A 12,052-nucleotide genomic window follows, 5' to 3' on the forward strand; every position below is an offset into this window, starting at 1 on the left:
ATATTAGATTTCTTAGCAAATGTATCAGGAGAACCTCACGAAACAAACAAACAAACAAACAAACACAAATCTTGCGAATGCATATCTGTGCACACATAGTTTAGGAGAGTTGGGCTGCCGCACTGATTTTGATACTTCATCGAATTATCTGGTTTTTACTTTCAATTTATTTTGATGATCATGTTGTGCATTCGTCGATTTAAAGGACAAGTCCACCTTCATATACATGAGGATTGAGAGAATGCAGCAATATTAGTAGAACACATCAGTAAAAGTTTGAGGAAAATCGGACAATCCGTTCAAAAGTTATGAATCTTTTTAAGTATCTGTGCAGTCACTGCTGGATGAGAAGACTACTTCAGTGTATGATGTCACATGCGTACAACGATATAAGGAAAACAAAAAGAGAATTTCACAAAACGTTACTTTTCTATTAAAGTGCACACTTCTTCGACTTGTTACTGATGTATATTAAGGGTAATATTCCCCCTACCTTCTGAAAGAGAGAAGTCGAGTGTTCTTTTGTTATGCAAGAAAAATGGAAAATGTTGATTTTTCCTTATTCTTTCTTTATATCGTTGTACTCATGTGACATCACGAGCTAAAGTAGTCTTTTCATCCAGCCGTGACTGAGCAGAAACTTCACAAATTCATAGCTTTTGAACGGATTGTCCGATTTTCCTCAAACTCTCACTGATGTCTTAATTCTACTATTAATGCTGCATTCACTCAACCCACATGTCTATGAAGGTGCACTTGTCCTTTAAGTGTGTGTTTGTGTTTTAGATACTGAACGTTGCTTGTTGTATGAAGAAATGCTTTGTTAGTTGCGACTATGATATTATGATTTTGAATAAATTCAACTAGTCCATATCATAATGCTATTGCAGTTCTCAAATGGCAAAAATCCCTCAACAACTAAAATGCAATTCAACACGCACAACATAGGCCCTAAAGGTTGCACTTTTGCCAACCATCAATTTTTATTCTGTGCATGCAGTCAACAGCTGCCACTTTTGCCTCATCAACACAAGACGGCGTTATTTCTTGGATGACCTTTTTTCGCTCCTTGTCATCCGCATGCATACTGGTCGTGCTGGTGGTGATGCGTGCAGGGAGGTTCAGCTCCTCTAATAAAAAACAATCGTGAAACGTTGCAGAATATCGGCTATCGTTATCAAATAGGGCCTACGAATGAAGATCTGCCGGCGAAGGTGGTTTGATGATCTAGACTACCTGTTGTATCCGATGTGATGGTCAACAATCATGAAAATTTGTCCGTACCAAAATTATAAGTTTGTATTGAAGACTGGTTCTTGCAAGAACCAGCGTTCTTAAAAAAAAAAAAAATTACTAGATGATAACCCATCGTCGTTACTTTTAAACTCAGGTAGATCAAGCACCGTGAACACCGAATTTTCCTTCAAAATCAATCAATCATCGGACTGTTTACTTTTCTACAATTTCAGGTTGTTCCTAATAGACACACACACACGCACACACACGCGCGCACACACACGCACCCCGCACACAGTATTTGCATGAATGTGTTTATTTAAAACGGTGAAATGTAAATGTCATTGTATCTTGTGTATCTTGCACTTAATCAGTTGGGCCATCGCAAGGGCCTAAGCTCGTCGTGAGTATTTAGGGATAGTTGTACAGGCAGGCAGACTGAGCCTGAGCAGTATGATTTCTTTTCTGTACGTCTCACAACTGTCAATGATTCTCCATATAAACACCTATTAAAGATGAAATGTAGAATTAGAAATTGGGTAACAATCACAAAAGATTCAATGTCTTACGTGTTTCATATCGAATGATACCAACTTGTTTCACTTAATTCAGTCATGAAGTATGGGGTGGGGTGGGTACATCAATTTCGCTTATCATTAAATAATATAGATGTTCATTTAGAAAAAAAGAAGAGGTAAACGGTTTCATCGCTAAAAATTTTACCGGTTTTCTATATAAATCTACGCCGAAACAAAATTAGAACGCAATCTAAGTAGTCCCCCTAGATTTGAAAGAAAGCACGTCAAGCCTCCAAATTAGGTGTACTTTGAAAAAGCATCCACCCTCATCGACCATACTTCATTAGTTCTGAATATGCTGCTATGGTATATTAAAAATATATATCTATATATTTTTAAATATTGTCTATAAATCCCCTTAAAACCACTAAGCTAATGCTACAATACCGGTATAGCAAACACAGAAAAGCAATTGTGTATATTCAAGAACAATAGTTTGAACGCTGTATGGAGTCATAGTACGTCTTTTAATGACATTAATATTTTTGTGACGCAAAATGAAACAGCAATGTGTCAATAAACTTTCAAATAATTACCTGTGAAGTGATTAATTTTCAAGAATTCAAACTCGTGAGAACAAAATTGAACAAAGTGTGCAAAAATCTGAACAGTGCAATGAGGGGGAACATGTTTACATAACAAGAAAATCAGAATCGAGCAGTTAATACGTCCACAACAATCAGAGCGCACTATCCACGTACTAACATCATAGGTCCAAACAATACATGAATTATTTAAATGGAATGCATCAGTTTAACAAGTCAGAAACATGAAACCTAAATGATGCGTTCCCTGAAATTTAAGGGAGGAAATTGTGTAATACTTTATCATTCGAAAGGTGAATTACTTAGCACTTCAAGTTCATTCTTCTTTGCAACATTTCAGCCAGGTCTCGCTGGTGAATACCCACTTTGTATGTACTCTGAGAGGCAAATCCGACTGTTCTCTTACGGATACATGTTTCGCAATGACATGCTTGCCTCTTCGGTATTTTATTTTAATTGTAATCTGTCTCTGTATGACACAAAACGAAAAATTGATACCATTATACTTCCAAATCTTTACCTGTGCAGTAAGCAATTTGCAAGAATTCAAACTCGTTGAAGGAAAATAAAGTGTACGAAAATCTGAACAGTGCAGTGAGGGAAACAAGATGTATACACAATAAGGAAATCAAAATCAAACGATTACAAATCTACAGACAAGAGCGTACATACAAACATCCTACAGGAGCCGACAATACGTGATTTATTTTATTAATTCAGTGTTGCAACAAACAGGTCAGAAATACGCAGTCCAAATGTGCATGTTCCTTCATCTTCGCAACATTACAGCCAGGTCTCGCTGGTGAAAACCAGATTTGCATAATCTGCAAATCGGAATTGTTTAAAGCTGTTTAAGGATGCATGTTGTGCCAGTACATGCTTGGCTCTTCGGTAATTTCTTTTGTTATCTGCTTAGATGATCATTTCGATAAATTTTTTGCATTACAGTTGAAACATACAGGTCAACGTGCCAATCCCATAATGTATATACAATATAAACGTCAAATACACAAACGAAGTAGATAAGATCAATTGTGCTTAAAAACACCAGTGTCGGTTTTATCGGAAGATATGACGGAGATACTAAACATGTATAACAAGCATCGATGACTGTAGAAAAATATGAAAAAGTATGAAAAGTCGCTTCGGTTGGCAAGAGGTTCATTGCACTATACATCTACAATCTATGTTCATGACGATGCCGCGTTAGTCCGACCCTTATATTACATTCCATCAGTTTACTCAATGTCTTCAGGTTATTCATCCTAGATATTTCCTACCATGAAAATCCTTCTCATTTGTCTTGCTATGTCTATCACCGGCTTGAAAACAATGCTCTATTTAGCCAATGATAAGTGCATCAGCTATCTGTTGACACTTTATCACAGAAAATCCGTCAACTCAAGGTTTGCTTAGATTTTCCTCTGATATTGACCAGATTTCTATTCACAAAGATTACATCACATATATAATTCCAGTGAGTGATTGGGTTAGAAAAAAAGTAAATGTCAAAGGTTGAAAGATCAGCATGATAATTTGTTCACAAAGACAAAGAGAAACTCTGCAGTTTTGATTAACCTCAATAGTCAAAAAATTCGAAGATTTGTTCCGTTCTCCAAAATGTTCACCAACCGTAAGTCACTGTCACGGCTCAGCAGAAATCCTGCAAGCGGACACTTCAGATAGAAAGAGTTTCGTTGTTGTCTCAGATTTTGATCGTTTTGATAAGGACTCTTTGTTAACTTGGATGATTTTTTTTTTTGGTCTTGTGCAAGGAAAATACTCTACAAATCTGAATGGACAAGTTCATACCAATGATGAAATAAGGGATAGTACGATTAGGATAACTGATGTCATGAAATAGGACAACAATAATCTATGTCACTCGCGTCTTTCATGACTATACGAACATTATAAATCTATATATAAATCTCTGCCATAAATATCATAATAACATATAATCACATAATTCGTCTCTCTTGGCAAGACTTGGTCCGAGTTCAGATCAGGGCAGTCGACACAACTAGTGACCAGTGAGTGTTGCAGTCGGGTGTTCAAGAGACGCACTGACGGAGAGGTAGGCTTTGCAGGCGTATTTATTGTACGCTCCCTGCGGAAGGTATGAGTGATATTCATACGTGTACTTATTATATTAGCACCAACATCTAATCTATCATCAGCCGAGTTACTCGAGTAGAGGAATCATGGATTAATTTCTATCTTCAATGCTCAACTTATAAATTAATCCCCTTTTAAATTGAAATATAACAAAACCATTATAATCCCCATACTGCCGATACACACATTCGCGAACTGTAGTTCATGCATGTGCTTATGGCATTTTGTATGGATGGGGTTGGTCGGGAGGAGAACGGTTAGGGAGGGGCATGAGATGAGGGTGTGTCATTGGGTCTTGGTTCTCGCTGATGGACTGACTAATCTCGCCAAACAACCCTCTGCCTGCTCCTCTTGTAATCACGACAGCGGGAAGGCCTTTGACAAAGACTAGTCGCTTCTATGCACGTATACATTTTAGGAAAACCATGCCTAAACAACTTCATATCTTATTCTTTCAGTTCGCCGAGCCTTAAAACATTTTTTAGCTCATATCTAAATATTTTTGACACTATCTCGGCAATATAAGATATGCATTCCCAAAATACACTCCTTAAAATCAAACAAATAAACAACAAATAAAACATTCTAAACTGCTAATAACTTACTGAATGTAATTATGAAATGACGTTCGTACAAACCTTCGAGATTGACGCCTGGATATTTTGCGCAAGGAACGTGAGTTCGTCTGCGAGTCCAACCAACTCTGCTTCGAGGTAGCGAGTTGCCAGCCTGTACCGTTTGGTCCACATCGAATCGTCACTCTCATCGTTGCCGTCACTAGCATGCTGATTAGCCACTGTACATGGATGAAATTTGAAGCAAAAGTAAAATCGTTGTAGGCAGTTCATTTGTCTATAATTATGGTTCCGAGTTACGGAGAGATATGATTATAAGAATGGTATCCAAACACTGTGTGACTTAATTTTGGTCCTCTGGACCACGTCTCTGCAATACAGGACCTTTCTCACAAGTGTTATATTCATCCATCCTCTAATTAAAAAACAGGAGAATGTGAGATCATTGAACCACAAGCAGTGGGAGGATGGGGTATATACAGGCGACCGAAACGAATCCTTTGGTAGGTATGTATAATCTGACAGTTTAACTTTAAGCAGAAATCATAAGTCAAGGTGAGAATGGAACGTGCATTAAATATCTGCATAATTCTCAACATTTCATGGATATGCTATTTCTTTTCGACTTGTCAGGTAATAGACAACTGTATAATCATGTAGGCCTATAATTTAACGAGTACAAGCAGATCGACAAACTCGTATGATCAGACGCCCTCTTCCGACAGCTGTCTTCGCAAAGTCTCAAGGCGGCAAAAAGAGCGGCAGCAGCTCGTTTGGAAGGCGGGGCGCGCTGGAATTCGAAGTCGACGAGTGCCAGATCGAGAAGGTAGTTGCAGACGTGAACAATCTGAAGAAAAAAAAAACAGTTTGGGAAGAACGTGACAAGAGGAACAGTTTCTTGTGTAATCATAAACATTCACTGGGATCGTGTTTTTCGCTCTCTACAATTTAAAATGAATAAAAATCATCAGCTATGCATATTTATATTAAAGGTAAGTGGTGCAATGATCAAGTCCAATGCACTGTTTATCCAGAAGGTGGTCTGGAGAATTCCGGGAGATTAAAAGGTTTTCTACAGAGAATGCAGGCCACTTGTGAAAAATTTCCCTCATTATGCAACAGCTACCATTAAATCTGGGTTGTGCAATTGGGCAATCGTTAAATGAATGCTCTACTAAAGCCCAACTTTTTATCACCTTAGATTTGATTCATCTGTTTATTATTGTTCATCATCACAATCCAAACTGGTGACAATAAAGAGAATGTTACATCGACAATTTACCTTTTCGTCGTCCTGCAGCTCGGTGAGTACGAGGAACAAATTAAGGAAGCCCGTAGCCGTCGGGTAGAAGAGATCGAAGCGGAACACTCGTAAGATGCGCCTCTCCATCGTCAGAATTTGACGGGGTTTGTACGCATTGGCACACAGTGCGCAGAGGGTGTCGACCTGACAGAACATACAGACGATAACTTGATTTGGCGCCAAATCGCAATCTTTCTCTATACAAACAATTCATTACTTCCAATTCACAGAGGGTGCTGTTTTTGTCACGTTCTGCGGTTGCTAAATAGGTCTCAAGAAAGCCTCACATACATTTTTTTGAGAACCTTTGCCGAATAAAGCTTCAGTAAAATAATCACCATAATTAGTTTGTAAGCACACACACACACACACACACACACACACACACACACACACTCTCGCTTACTTAGTGGGGTGGGGGAGGAGTCCAAGAATACACTGTTGTAAACAAAACAAGTCTGATATTTTCAGCAATCATTATGTAAAAATGTCTTTCTGGGTGTTAAAAAAATATCAAAGGATGATGGAGATTATATTTGTTTTCAGCTTCCTAAAATCTAGAAGGGGCACAACACTATGAGGTCTACTACTACTTAAAGTTGTTTGCATCTTCTTACGTCCGGCAAGTAGATTTCCTCGTACTTGCAGGCCACAAGCAGACACGTGATCCCAAGAAGTTGCAGGTCGTTCAGGGAGACGGGTCGCTTCCAAAGGAAGGCATCCAGGAGGGCCACGGATAGATGGAGCGTTTCTTGGCCGAGACACAGGTGGTTCTGTTTCGAAACATTCAAAACATAATCTCACATCTTGATCATAATTCCATTGTAACATCATGCTTCTTCATTCATTAGCTTCGATAATGTCACTATTCTTAACCTTACAGTTTGGGTCTTTGATGTTCATATTTGTCGATTTGGAAAATTACAATTTAGAATCATGACAAAAGTAAACAAGTGGATGGAGACTTACTGGTGTCTCCAAGATGTAATATCCCAACATTTGTATTATGATGTATTTTGATTGTGAATAGTTTCTCTTGGGCGGCATGGTGTTACCGTGATGATTTGTAGACTTATAATCCTTTCTGTGCCACACGGAATCAAATATGCACAAATTGTACACACAAACATGTTTACGAAAAGGAAATCAATGTGGCGCGCAAAATATTTTTTCCCCAACAGGAACGTCTGTCTATTAGTGTTTATAACATGATTTTTTAAGGATCACCTGTACGTCGATCAACCAGTCCACAAGGACCCTCCGATGGGCGGGATCAACGGGTGGATGGTCCCCGTAGTCCGGTAGAATGCTCTTGGTCTCGTTACTCTGTGAATACGTCGATCAAATTTACAAATTGCATATGACATTAGTATAGCTCAACAAAAGAGAGAACACAAGATTGTTGCGAAAAACAGTGGGAAGTTGTTCTTTGACTCACACATGGAAAGAATTACTTTTGGCTGTGAGGAAGAGACCAGTTTACAGGCGTATTCAAATTTCTTTAGTATTTCTGTGGAGCCCAATTCAATAGACCGAATTCTAACCTGTCATGTACCATTCGATAAAGAAATATTTCATGAATACATTTTCCCTCCAGTGCTTAGCAAATAACGGTCTATTGTTCAATAAGTCACATTCATAATGTTTAAAACATAATACTGCTAAGTTCTTGAGGGAGTACTTACGACCTATTCAATTCATTTGATACATTCGAATGCATGGATTCTAGTTTACGTGAATTAGTTGCTATGCCAAGCGATCCTCGCCGGATGTCCGATTGTTGGGTACATTCTAAGTAAACTAGTCTAGCTCATTTGTTCTTTCACAATACATAGATGTTAAGAATCCGCATTACATGCATCCCTTGTTGCTATGTCGGTGGAGCCTCGGTTGCCAGGGACATTCTTCCTGACCATGATAGTGTGATTTGAATTTACTTAAATATGTCAGTTTCGGGAATTTGTTAGACTTTGTGTCTTGTCCACAGTGAACTACGCATCGTGGACCAACAAGGGGAGGGTCCAGTGAGTAGCAAAATGGAAAGAAAATGATTTGAAGAAAAAAAAACACCTACTGATACTACTCTCACCTAATCCCCTCATACCACTCGCTATCGATGTCCAAGTCATACCTGGTAATACTCCAACACATCGATGACGTATGGTGACATCACAAGAGGGTCAAAGTTGGGCAGCAGATCTGCCAGCGTCTCTTTGGTATCGCTATCATCTTCATGGAAAGACAGCTGGTTGGTGACGAAAGCGGACAGTTCGGTCATCGTTTCATCCGAGATATGGCATCCTGAAGGAAAATGCAGTTTTCACGACCGTGTAAAAATCATGATGAGCTTAAGCATGCTCGGGGTAATAATCACATGCAGGCTGGTCATTAGCAGCCAGTGAGGTTCAATGTGAACATTTAACTTTCCCAAGGAGTTCAGCTATAGATCCTTACTAATCCACATACCTTTGTGGGATAATGCAAGATCTTGGCAAAGGGAACATGCTAATGAACTTTCATCTATGCCCTTACACAAAAAGACCAGACATGATGTGGAGAGGCCACCATGGTTTATAACAAACGACTCGTTATCACGTTGAAAATATAAGGCAATTCACGTGTATCATGTTTTCTTTAATCTCTTGAAATTATGCAGGGAGGAAAATGTTCACATCATCGACAGCAAGGCAAATTATATCGTTCGTATATTCATTTGTTTTGCTACGGACGCTTTGTTTTTCTGCAACACAATTACATGCTTTTATGAAAAGAATGACAATCTATTACATTTCTATCTATATAGGATAAAACACCTGTGATAATCTTGGTATCGTCTGAACTTATAAAATTAACAGCAGGTGCAACCAAAAATTTCGACATACCACTTTGAACCCCGATTGTGGGCGTATTGTTCGGCGCAGCCGGCAGGGTTGTAACTCTCTTAGGCACGTGCCTTGACTCATCTTCTGCAACTCGAGGTTTCCTGATTGCTTTCAGTGCTCTCTGCTTCCTGCCTGCATTCCTGCCGACGTTTCTCTCCGGAACGCGAACGGGTTTCCCGCCGCTGGGCGCCACGGAGGGGACCCCGTTCTGTCTCATCCGCAGACGTCGGCTTCTCCTGACCATCACGACTGGGTTGAGGGCCCCCTCGGCCTGGTATTCGCTGCCCATCTTCACGTCCTCCTGAGCGGGGAGTGACTTGTGTGTCGAGCAGTCGAACACCCGAAATCCTCTCTGCCTTCGTGATCTCGCGTTGTACATGATTATCAAAGCTCTGTGTGACTGAATTGAATTCATTCTTCGATGATATAGTTTTAGCCCCAACATATTTGCTTTCATTTTTTTTTTCACAAAATAGTAACTAAAGTACATGCGAGGTTCTGTTTCTATGCACCAGTACGATTCGTGAATGAATCAAAAGGATGTAATAGCCGCATGCACACAATGTCAAACCTACTAAACAACGTGTCTTTGACTTTTCTGATGCTGGCAACAAACAGGGAGGTAGTTGGAATTCCAACAATGGGGAAAGTCAATGAATGAGTGAACAGAAAACAAGGGAGAAAAGACAAAATCAGTTAGGGTCATACCCTAGCAGTAATCCGTAGTGATTGTATTTTATCTATTGGTTATAGTAATGTGTCCTGAAGAAATCTTGTTTTTTTCTTTTTTAACTGCGGCATGAGCAAACATTGGCGTAGGAACGCAAATGTGTACTGTAAATGAAAATACTTGTAAACATTGATTTCAAAGGAGTTTATCGTGACATTGATATTAGCCAAATAAGGGGAAGTTCTATAACTGTTTATCTATACTTTATTTTATACTTATAGAATACAATTTTACACTTATAGACTAGTAGAATGCAATCAATATTTTTTTTATGACGACTAATCTTTTGACAAAGGAGGTTACATCATACTGAAGTCTTGCCACTGACAATTCCTAAAAAACATTTCAACATCACATCAGATTAAGTACTTGCAGCCGTCTGCTGAGTTCACATTATGTTGAATAAATAGTGCTATTATGTCGTATAACACTCACCTGATATAAATTTAGGAGGTCTGTACTCTTATACAGCAATCTATGATCCAAGGGAGCAGAGAATCAACTACTAGATCTAATGCTGTACTTGCCGAAAGCGCGCAATATCTATATGACCAAGGAAGACGACAAGTGCCTATCCCCAGGTGTCGTGTGAGACGAATGACACTGAGCGACTTGCCTTGTGGCCCAGTTCGAATGTGGCGCCTTTCTTTTTGTCACGTGACATCCAGTTACGTAACAAGCAGGAATCTCAGGGTCAAGGCTCAAAGACCTGCTCGTCACCGCGCCTTGTGGATTCATGTATTCATAGGATTCACAGGCATTGTTAACTACAGAGTAAGCAAAACAAGTGGCCACACACTTTCATTTAAAATGGTGCAATTCTTATTTCACGGAGATTGCCATTATTGTCGTAAATATGACATGGGAATGGGTACATGGGTATTCTATCAGTGAACAAGATAAACGTGCTCACAAAATTTAGTTTTCTATAGAGGTCCTTTGGTATGGAATGCTATACCATATACAAAAAGAACTTTCTCTTCACTAAATCAATTCAAGAAGAGATACAAGTTGCATTTATTAGATTTATTTAACTTGCAATGACCTTCCCACGTGCAAAGCGATGTGTCACCTCATAATGCATGTGTGTATGCGTGTGGGTGTGTGTGTATGTGTGTGTGTATTAGTACATAAATCTGAATGAATTATTTTGTAATCAGGGTCCAACTTCATAAGATAAGGCGATAAGCCTTCGTGTTGTGCCCTTACGCTCTTATAATACATGCTCCATTTACTTCTTCTTCTTCTTCTTCTTCTTTTTTGTTCTCTGCCCTGTAAAGGGTTGTATGATCGTAAATGTGCCAAAGTGCTTTTGTGTGCAAAGATTTTATTGCGTATTATCTTATAGAATTGCTGAATAAAGAACCTGAACTTGTAATTTGTAGCCATGGAACCAGAATTTTTCCTCAGGAAAAAAAATGAAGAATTGGAAATGTTCTTCGGAAGGAAAGTGTTGGTGTTAGCTTACTGCAAACGTCATAATGATTAATGATCAATAACGTAAGTCAAGCACTCTTTCATTATGCGAGAAAGGTGAAATTATGTTGAATTTTTCTGTTCTTTATATTGTTGTCCGAAATGACGTCATGAAGTGGAGTAATCTCCTTGTCCATTGATGACTGCACCGAAGCAGGTCTTTTTTTTTTTTTTTTTTTTTTTTTTTAGCCAACCTATCCATTTCAATATACATGTAATGCCAAATGTTGCGAGTGGCCGGGGGGGGGGGGGGGGATGGAGGAGGAGGAGGGGGAGGGGAGGAGGGGAGGAGGGGAGGGGGCAGTAAAGCAGTGAGAGGTGAGCCCCAGTGTTTTAACTATTATGTTAGGTGTTATGTTAGGTTTTTGAAAGGGGCAAGTTCACTCCCAATTTGAAGTTGGGATTTGCATCAGCATTCGCTTTTAGAACATACAGCTTACCTAGTGGTTAAAACTGGCATTTTAAATCTCTTTTATCAGCGCCCCTCCCTTGCATTCCGTTTACACCATAGCAAAGATCCTTGAACCTTGACCCTTGAAGATATAATTCCGACAGCAGCTTGTCCATGAAGTTACATGTATATGAAGAATTAGATGGTTACACTTATAA

The sequence above is a fragment of the Diadema antillarum genome, unplaced genomic scaffold (assembly GCF_040938485.1).
Source record: "Diadema antillarum isolate AM-2024a unplaced genomic scaffold, OU_Dant_1.0 seq00001129_RagTag, whole genome shotgun sequence".
NCBI lineage: Eukaryota > Metazoa > Echinodermata > Echinoidea > Diadematoida > Diadematidae > Diadema > Diadema antillarum.